The following is a 9,334-nucleotide window of genomic DNA, read 5'->3' on the forward strand; positions in this document are numbered from 1 at the left end:
CCTCTCCCCCGTTTGCTTGTTACGCCCACTGGTTCATCTTGCCTTCGAGTGCTGGCTCTTGGGGCTGTCTCTTGCCATGTCTTTGCACAGCACCTAGCGCGGGGCCCCATCCTCACTGGATGCTGGGAGAGACGTGGCGATATCCTGGCCACACCTCCTGGAATTCGGATCAACGTTACCGAGTGAAGTGTAATGTGATGGGCCACACAGGCCTTGACCTGTCGCTGTGTTTGTGATACGGGGGAGTTGGACGGAACAGCTCCGGGAGACTGACCAGTGGACTCTCTGGGAAGGGGTAGGAAGGTCAAAGGATTTTTTGGGACAACACGTGGGAAGGGGATTTCCTAGGCAATCCTGGGGGTTGGGGCATGGGAATGACCCACCTCTGAGTCCGTCCTCTTGAAGCTGAGGGAAAACCCAGTGTCCACTGGTCCCCTGCTCCTGGAAACTCCAGATCAGAGACCCCTGAACAGCATCAAGGTCAGACTAAACTTTTCATGTGGGTGCTAGTCCTGAGCTGGGGCTGCTCTGAACCTGTGACCATAAAGGGGGGGTCCTGCCAGAGCCCTTGTGGGGTGAGGGGGGGTCGCTGGTAAGCTCACTAGAGTGGGTGTAGGTTCTTTCATTGTTTGTCACCTGCTCTCTCTCTGAGGCTTTTGCGCTAAGAATGGATGTTTGCTTGGAGAAGGCTGCGTGGTGGGTGGCTTGTACTGGGGCTAGTCTCTGGAGAGCAAGCAGGCCTGCTGGGCAGACTGTCTGTTGCTGGGAATGGGACAGCGAGGGCAGGGAACTGCTCGGCCTGGAATACCGCACGCAGGAGGGAGAGGCAGGTCTCCGCCCAACACAGGGAACAGATGGGGGCTGGAAGCCTCAGAACGGGTGCCCTTGCTGAGCCACTGAGAGGAAATACAGGTGCAGTGGCCCTGCCTGGTGACAGATGCTACTGCAATACCCATACTCAATCCTAAGACTAGAGCACATGCTGGGAAGCAGACCTGTGAACAGGTGATGCCGTCACGGTGCAGAGAATGGAGGGCTGGAGAGACGGGATTTGGGGAGGACGAGCGTGCGATGGGAGAGGAGAGAGGGTGGCAGCTGGAATATAAGAACAGGAGGTGATGCAGAGGCAATGCCGTCTGATGGCATTAATGGAAATAGACTCAGGAGTCAGTGAAGTGTAATGGGAGGAGCGCAGGGCGTCAGGGCGGTTATTAGGCAGTACCTGTGTCGCCCCAGTCATGTGCCAGGAGGTTCACAGAGAGACCCAGGGCTCAGGTGCCGCGGTGCGGAGGGGGCTGTAAGAACCTGTGCAGAAATAGGAAAACCAGGGCCCCAGAGGAGCTATTTGTGATCCAAAGTGAGTCACCGGATTAATGCGCATTGGAAACCCACTCGCCAAGTCTCCCCTTTACGTCCTGTCTCCCCTCCGCGCTCTCTCTCCTTCTTCGGAGTCTTGCTAAACTCCAACCCTTCTTCTCACCTAGCTGAACACTTGCTTAAAATCTGCCTCAGCCACAGGGCGCAGTGTGGACAGGGCATGGATCTGTCGGCGGGATCGGGACCCAGGCACAGATGGATGCTCTGCAGATCTCTGAGCGGATCCTCTTCCATGGTGGCTTTGGGATGTGTTGGCCTAGTCCACACCGAGCTCTTCAACCCATTCTAGCTTAACCCCGTTTGAAAGGCAACCTGCCAGGAGAAAAGTGACATGCGGTTTTTTAAGTCCCAATAGCTCCTGCTGTGACATCTATGGTCCTTCTCCGTCCCTTCCCTTCCCCTGCTCTCAGCTTCTCCTGCCCTGTCTCTCTGATTGGGGGAGCTCTTGTTTAATATTTTCATTGATGACCCTGGCACAGAGCAGGAGCATGCTGATGAAATGTGCTGATGACACAAAGCTGCGAGGCATGGTCACCGTGGAGGAGGATCAGAATATCACCCAGAAGGAACTGGGTGACCTTGGGGACTGGAGTTCCGGAAACGGGATGAAATTTAAAAAGTACAAAGTGCAAATCCATGCACTTAGGAGGACTAATACAAATTTCTGCTACAAGCTGGGGGCTCATCACTTGGAAACAACTGAGGAGAAGAAAGACCTCGATGTTGATAAATTGAAGATGGTTCAGAGAAGAGCCACAAGACTGATTATTGTGGTAGACTCAAGGAGCTCAATCTATTTAGCTTAACAAAGAGAAGGCTAAGGGTGACTTAGAATCATAGAATCTAAGGGTTGGAAGAGACCTCAGGAGGTATCTAGTCCAACCCCCTGCTCAAAGCAGGATCAAACCCAACTAAATCATCCCAGCCAGGGCTTTTTCAAGCCGGGCCTTAAAAACCTCTAAGGAAGGAGATTCCACCACCTCCCTAGGTAACCCATTCCAGTGCTTCACCACCCTCCTAGTGAAATAGTTTTTCCTAATGTCCAACCTAAACCTCCCCCTCTGCAACTTGAGACCATTACTCCTTGTTCTGTCATCTTCTACCACTGAGAACAGTCTAGATCCATCCTCTTTGGAACCCCCTTTCAGGTAGTTGAAAGCAGCTATCAAATCCTCCCTCATTCTTCTCTTCTGCAGGCTAAACAATCTCAGTTCCCTCAGCCTCTCCTCGTAAGTCATGTGCTCCAGCCCCCTAATCATTTTTGTTGCCCTCCGCTGGACTCTCTCCAATTTATCCACATCCTTCTTGTAGCGTGGGGCCCAAAACTGGACACAGTACTCCAGATGAGGCCTCACCAGTGCTGAATAGAGGGGAATGATCACATCCCTCGATCTGCTGGAAATGCCCCTACTTCTTCTTCGAGTGATTGCTCCAATGCATTCCAGTTAGGTGTGCGCGCCGCGCGTGCACGGCTTCTCCGGAACTTTTTCCCTAGCAACCCCGGCGGGCCGGCTGGCGCCCCCTGGAGTGGCGCCGCCATGGCGCTAAATATATACCCCAGCCGGCCCGTCCGCTCCTCAGTTCCTTCTTACCGCCCGTGACGGCAGTTGGAACTGTGGAGTGCTTGATAGCTCTTCACGTCCCTAGCTTTCTCTAGTTCATTGTTGTACATAGTTAGCATAGTTAGTTATAGTTGTTCAGTTAGCATAGTTAGTGTTAGTTAGTTAGGCTAAAAAAGGGGGGGTCCCCCCTTTTTTTGCCTTAGCCGGTGCGGGCTCATGCCCAAAGCACCGGGCTTTAAGCCCTGCACGGGGTGCCAGAAACCGATGCCCGTAGGAGACCCGCACGACGCGTGTCTCCGCTGCTTAGGCGAAGGGCACCGAACTGACAAGTGCCAGATCTGTTTAAAATTCAAGCCGCGGACCCGCAAGGATCGAGATAGCCGCTTAAAACAGATCCTCATGGAGGAGTCCCTCCAACCACCGGCACCGCCCGCGCCGCCTCCGCGGCCTCCTCCCGTGCAGGACACACCGCCGGCACCGACTGCGGCACCGCCGGCGAAGAAAGCGGCTGCGAAGACTCAGCACCGCTCCCTCTCACCCGCCAGGAAGCAAAGACTGGCTAAGGCTTTGGCTCAGGCGCGCGTGCAGGACTCCGCCAAGGCGACTCCGCAGCCTGCAGCCCCTGTGGTGCCTCTGCACAAACAGTGCATTGCACCTGTGACTCCGGCGCCGCAAGGGCCGTCGAGTCCGGCGCCGCCTCGCTCCCCGGTGCCGTCCGTGGTCGAGCCTCGGCGGCCGTCGACGCCGGAGACGTTCGCCTCTGCGCGAGAGCTGATACAGCTCATAGAGGCTCCAGGCCTCCGGCCCCCGGCACCGCCGGCGCGGGCTGTCGTCTCCAGGGGAAAACCGGCGGCAATGGTCCGGCCACCCTCCATGGAATCGAGGCGTGGACGTCGATCACGGTCCCGGTCTCGCTCCCGCACCGTCGACAGCTTGCCGTCCCGCCGATCGCGCTCCCGGCACCGCACCCCATCGCGGCACCGATCGCAGTCTCCTCGTCGGTCGAAGTCCCGGTACCGCTCCGTTTCGCGGTACCGGTCGCACTCCCGACGTCGCACCAGATCGAGGTCGCCACCAGCTAGGCACCGCCGGTCTCAGTCCCGGCACCGTTCCCGGCACCGAGACTCCCGCGGACGCTCCAGGCGTCGCAGTTCGCACTCTCGGTCGAGCTCCCGACACCGGTCGAGCTCCCGGCACCGCGGTGATCATGGTCGGTCTCGGCATCGGAGATCTTACTCCCGGTCGAGCTCCCGGCACCGGACCAGCCCCCGGCACCGGCGCAGCTCCCGGCACCGGTCGAGCTCCCGGCACCGGTCGAGCTCCCGGCACCGTGAAGACCGTCGAGCGAGGTCGCCTTCCCAGAGCCGAGGGGAAGAGCATCCCCCGGCGGTGTGCCCTGGACCCTCTTTGGCACCTCCCTGGCCTTCCCGCCCTGAGTCGGTCGCCTCCGGCGCAGAAGCCTATGGGCTCCCGCCTCCAACGCCGCCAGCCCAGCCTCGCGGGGCCCAGCAGTGGGGTTTTTGGGTCCCATGGGCACAATATGAGTCGGACGCTATGCCGGCTCCGCCGAGGCCTCCAGCGGCCCACCGCAGAGTCCCAGAGGCATCGATATCCCGACCACCGCCATCCCCACCGCCAGCCGTTCCGGTGGTGCCAGAGTGCCCCTCCGAACCCCCAGCCCACCACGCGGTGGACCCCTCTTCGGCTGAGGTCGTTCAGGAGTTATCCTCCTCATCCTCTCCCGATGAGGCAGTGGCCGGCGCGGCATCAAGGGAGCCGCCCCCCGTTGATGCGAAGGCGCATCAAGACTTACTCCGCCGTGTGGCGACGGCTATGGACCTCCCTATAGAGGAGGTAAAAGAGGACGAGGACCCCATCACAAACGTGGTGGGGTCAGACGTGCCACTCCGGGTTGCGTTACCCTTTGTGCGCACGGTCCAACGAAACGCCACCACCATTTGGCAAACGCCCGCTTCCGTGCCTCCCACAGCCAGGGGAGTGGAAAGGAAGTACTCAGTCCCTCCATCGGGCTATGAGTATCTGTACGTGCATCCAACTCCGGACTCCCTGGTGGTACAGTCCGTTAACGATAGGGAGCGTAACGGCCAGCCGGCCGCTGCCCCAAAGGCGAAAGAGGCAAGGCGGATGGACCTTCTCGGCCGAAAGGTCTATTCTGCAGGGGGCCTGGAGATGAGGATCGGTAACCAACAGGTCCTCCTGGCCAGATACGTGTTCGACATACTCACGTCTCTGGCCAAGTTCACTGACCTCCTGCCGTCAACATCCCGCCAGGACTTCACCACAATGTTGGAGGAAGGGAGGCGGTCCTTTCGCTCCTCCATTACAGCCGGCCTCGACGCGGCGGACTCAGGGGCACGGACCTTAGCAACAGGGGTCACGATGCGGCGCATCGCCTGGCTCCAATCTTCCACCCTGCCTCCAGAAGTCCAGTTTACTCTCCAGGATTTGCCCTTTGACACCAAGGGATTGTTTTCAGAGAAGACGGATTCGCGGATCCAGTCGCTCAAGGACGGCCGGGTGGCGATCCGGACACTCGGGATGCATACGCCGGTTACGCAACGTAGACCTTTCCGCCCGCAGCCCTCCCGCTATCAGTCGCGGTACCGACCCTACCCGGCTCGGCAACCGGCCCAAAATCGCCGTCGCCCGTCAGGCAACCGCCGAAACCGGGGCCAGGCCGCTTCCAAAGCCCCACAGGCAGCGAAGCAACCCTTTTGATGGGACGCACGAGGGCTGCACATCACTCTCCCCTACGGATCCTCATCGTTTATTTCACAACCCCCTCTCCCGTTTTTTCTTGGAGTGGTCCCGAGTAACGTCGGACGCCTGGGTGCTCAGCACGGTCCACTCGGGATACCGTCTTCAGTTTGTTTCTCCACCTCCTTCCCACCCACCTTCCCTGTCCCTCTTCAGGGACCCCTCTCACGAGCAAGTCCTCCTACAAGAGGTCCAGACTCTGTTGAGCGTGGGTGCCATAGAGGAGGTGCCTCCCTCCAGGCGGGGCAGGGGATTTTACTCCAGGTATTTCCTCATCCCCAAGGCAAAAGGCGGGCTACGTCCTATCCTGGACCTTCGCGGGCTGAACAGATTCCTGCTCAAGCCCAAGTTCCGCATGGTCACCTTGGGGACCATCATTCCCTCCCTGGATCCGGGAGACTGGTTTGCGGCCCTCGACATGAAGGATGCCTACTTCCATGTCGCTATTTACCCCCCTCATCGGCGCTACCTTCGGTTTGTGGCCAACGACGCCCACTACCAATTCGCCGTGTTGCCATTCGGCCTTTCGACCGCCCCCAGAGTATTCACCAAATGCATGGCGGTCGTCGCCGCAGCACTGCGACGGAACCAGATACACGTATACCCGTACCTGGACGACTGGCTGATTCGCGGTCTGTCCAGACAGCTCGTGGAGAGTCAGATAATAGAGGTCCTGGCCCTCTTTCGGCGCCTCGGTCTTCTTGTCAACACCGAGAAGTCAACTTTGATTCCGACGCAGCGAGTCGAATTCATTGGGGCGGTCCTCGACTCCACGATGGCCAGAGCCTGTCTCCCTCGCGCTCGACACCAGACGATGGTCTCCATCATCCGAGACCTCGTCAGTTTCCCGACCACGACGGTGCGGTCATGCCTCCGCCTCCTGGGCCACATGGCATCGTGTACATACGTCACCGCGTACGCACGACTTCACCTTCGTCCGTTTCAGTCCTGGCTCGCGACGGTGTACCGCCCGCATCGCGACGCCATCGACATGGTGGTCACAGTCAACAGGACGGCTCTCGACTCCCTCCGCTGGTGGCTCGACCCGGAGGTCGTGTGCGCCGGAGTTCCGTTCCACCCTCCCCGGCCATCGGCAACGTTGACCACGGACGCCTCTGCGCTCGGATGGGGGGCTCACCTGGGAGACCTCCACACTCAAGGCCTCTGGTCAGCAAGCGAGCTCACACTCCACATCAATGTCCGCGAGCTCCGAGCAATCCGTTTTGCATGTCACACCTTTCGGACCAAGCTGCAAGGCCGCTGTGTGACAGTATTCACGGACAACACAACAGCAATGTTCTACGTGAACAAGCAGGGCGGAGCCCGCTCGTCACCTCTCTGCAGGGAAGCGATCCTCCTGTGGGAATTCTGTGTGGCCCACTCCATTCACCTGGAAGCGTCCTTTCTTCCGGGAGTGCAGAACACGCTGGCCGACCATCTCAGCAGGTCGTTTCTCTCCCACGAGTGGTCCCTCCGTCCCGACGTTGCTCACACGATCTTCCAGAGGTGGGGGTTTCCCCGGGTCGACCTCTTCGCCTCCAAGGCGAACAGGAAGTGTCTCCAGTTCTGCTCGTTCCGGGGGCACTCGCCGGGCTCTCTGTCGGACGCTTTCCTGTATCCGTGGCAGACTCACCTCCTCTATGCCTTCCCTCCGTTTCCACTCGTGCACAGAGTGCTCCAGAAGCTTCGGAGGGATCGAGCCACCATGATACTCGTGGCTCCAGCCTGGCCGAGGCAGCATTGGTACACCCTGCTGCTCGAGCTCTCCGTTCGGGAGCCCATCACCCTCCCGTTGTGGCCGGACCTCATCACGCAGGACTTCGGCAAACTCCACCATCCGAACCTGCAGTCCCTCCATCTTACAGCCTGGTACCTGCATGGTTGACCCACGCAGAGAGGGGCTGTTCGGCGGCGGTGCAGCAAGTCCTGCTTGAGAGCAGAAAGCCTTCCACTCGTACCACCTACATGGCAAAATGGAAGAGGTTCGCGCTCTGGTGTGACCAGCAAGGGCTCAACCCATTCGTGGTACCTGTCCCTACCATCCTAGATTACCTATGGTACCTTAAGGAACAGGGTCTGGCGGTTTCCTCCTTGCGGGTCCACCTCGCATCGCTGTCCGCCTTTCGTCCGTCGGTGGAGGGTCGAACCATCTTTTCCAATCCGATGGTCTCCCGCTTCCTGAAGGGCCTCGACCGCTTGTACCCGCCAGTACGTCGCCCTGCCCCGACCTGGGACTTGAACCTCGTCCTGGCCAGGCTCATGTGTCCGCCATTCGAGCCTATGGCCACGTGTTCTCTCCTCTACCTCTCCTATAAAACGGCATTCCTGGTTGCCATAACGTCTGCAAGGAGAGTCTCGGAGCTCCGAGCGTTGACGGTGGGCCCCCCCTACACCGTCTTTCACGCTGATAAGGTGCAGCTTCGTCCTCACCCGGCCTTCCTACCAAAGGTGGTCTCGGCCTTCCACCTTAATCAGGACGTCTTTCTCCCGGTTTTCTTTCCGAAGCCCCATGCTTCGTCCCGGGAGCAACAGCTCCACACTCTCGACGTCCGTCGGGCGCTGGCGTTTTACATCGACCGGACAAGGTCCTTTCGGCGTTCCACCCAACTCTTCATCGCAGTCGCTGATCGCATGAAGGGCGAGCCGGTCTCTACCCAGCGCATTTCCTCCTGGGTGACTCAATGCATCAGGTCATGCTACGAGCTGGCTCACGTGACACCATGCCGACTCACCGCTCATTCTACGAGAGCGCACGCCTCGTCCGCCGCCTTCCTGAGCCATGTCCCCATCCAGGACATCTGCAGAGCGGCCACCTGGTCTTCGGTCCACACCTTCGCCTCCCACTACGCGTTGGTGCAGCAGTCTAGAGACGATGCAGCCTTCGGCTCTGCGGTATTGCATTCCGCCACGTCTCACTCCGACCCCACCGCCTAGGTAAGGCTTGGGAATCACCTAACTGGAATGCATTGGAGCAATCACTCGAAGAAGAAAGAACGGTTACTCACCTGTAGTAACTGTTGTTCTTCGAGATGTGTTGCTCCAATCCATTCCAGACCCGCCCTCCTTCCCCACTGTCGGAGTAGCCGGCAAGAAGGAACTGAGGAGCGGACGGGCCGGCTGGGGTATATATTTAGCGCCATGGCGGCGCCACTCCAGGGGGCGCCAGCCGGCCCGCCGGGGTTGCTAGGGAAAAAGTTCCGGAGAAGCCGTGCACGCGCGGCGCGCACACCTAACTGGAATGGATTGGAGCAACACATCTCGAAGAACAGTTACTACAGGTGAGTAACCGTTCTTTATACAACCCAAAATGCCATTAGCCTTCTTGGCAACAAGGGCACACTGTTGATTCATATTCAGCTTTTCGTCCACTGTAACCCCTAGGTCCCTTTCTGCAGAACTGCTGCCCAGCCATTCGGTCCCTAGTCTGTAGCAGTGCATGGGATTCTGCCGTCCTAAGTGCAGGACTCTGCACTTGTCCTTGTTGAACCTCATCAGATTTCTTTTGGCCCAATCCTCTAATTTGTCTAGGTCCCTCTGTGTCCTATCCCTACCCTCCAGCGTATCAACCACTCCTCCCAGTTTAGTGTCATCTGCAAACTTGCTGAGGGTGCAGTCCA

This window comes from Mauremys mutica, chromosome 2 (genome assembly GCF_020497125.1).
Source record: "Mauremys mutica isolate MM-2020 ecotype Southern chromosome 2, ASM2049712v1, whole genome shotgun sequence".
NCBI lineage: Eukaryota > Metazoa > Chordata > Testudines > Geoemydidae > Mauremys > Mauremys mutica.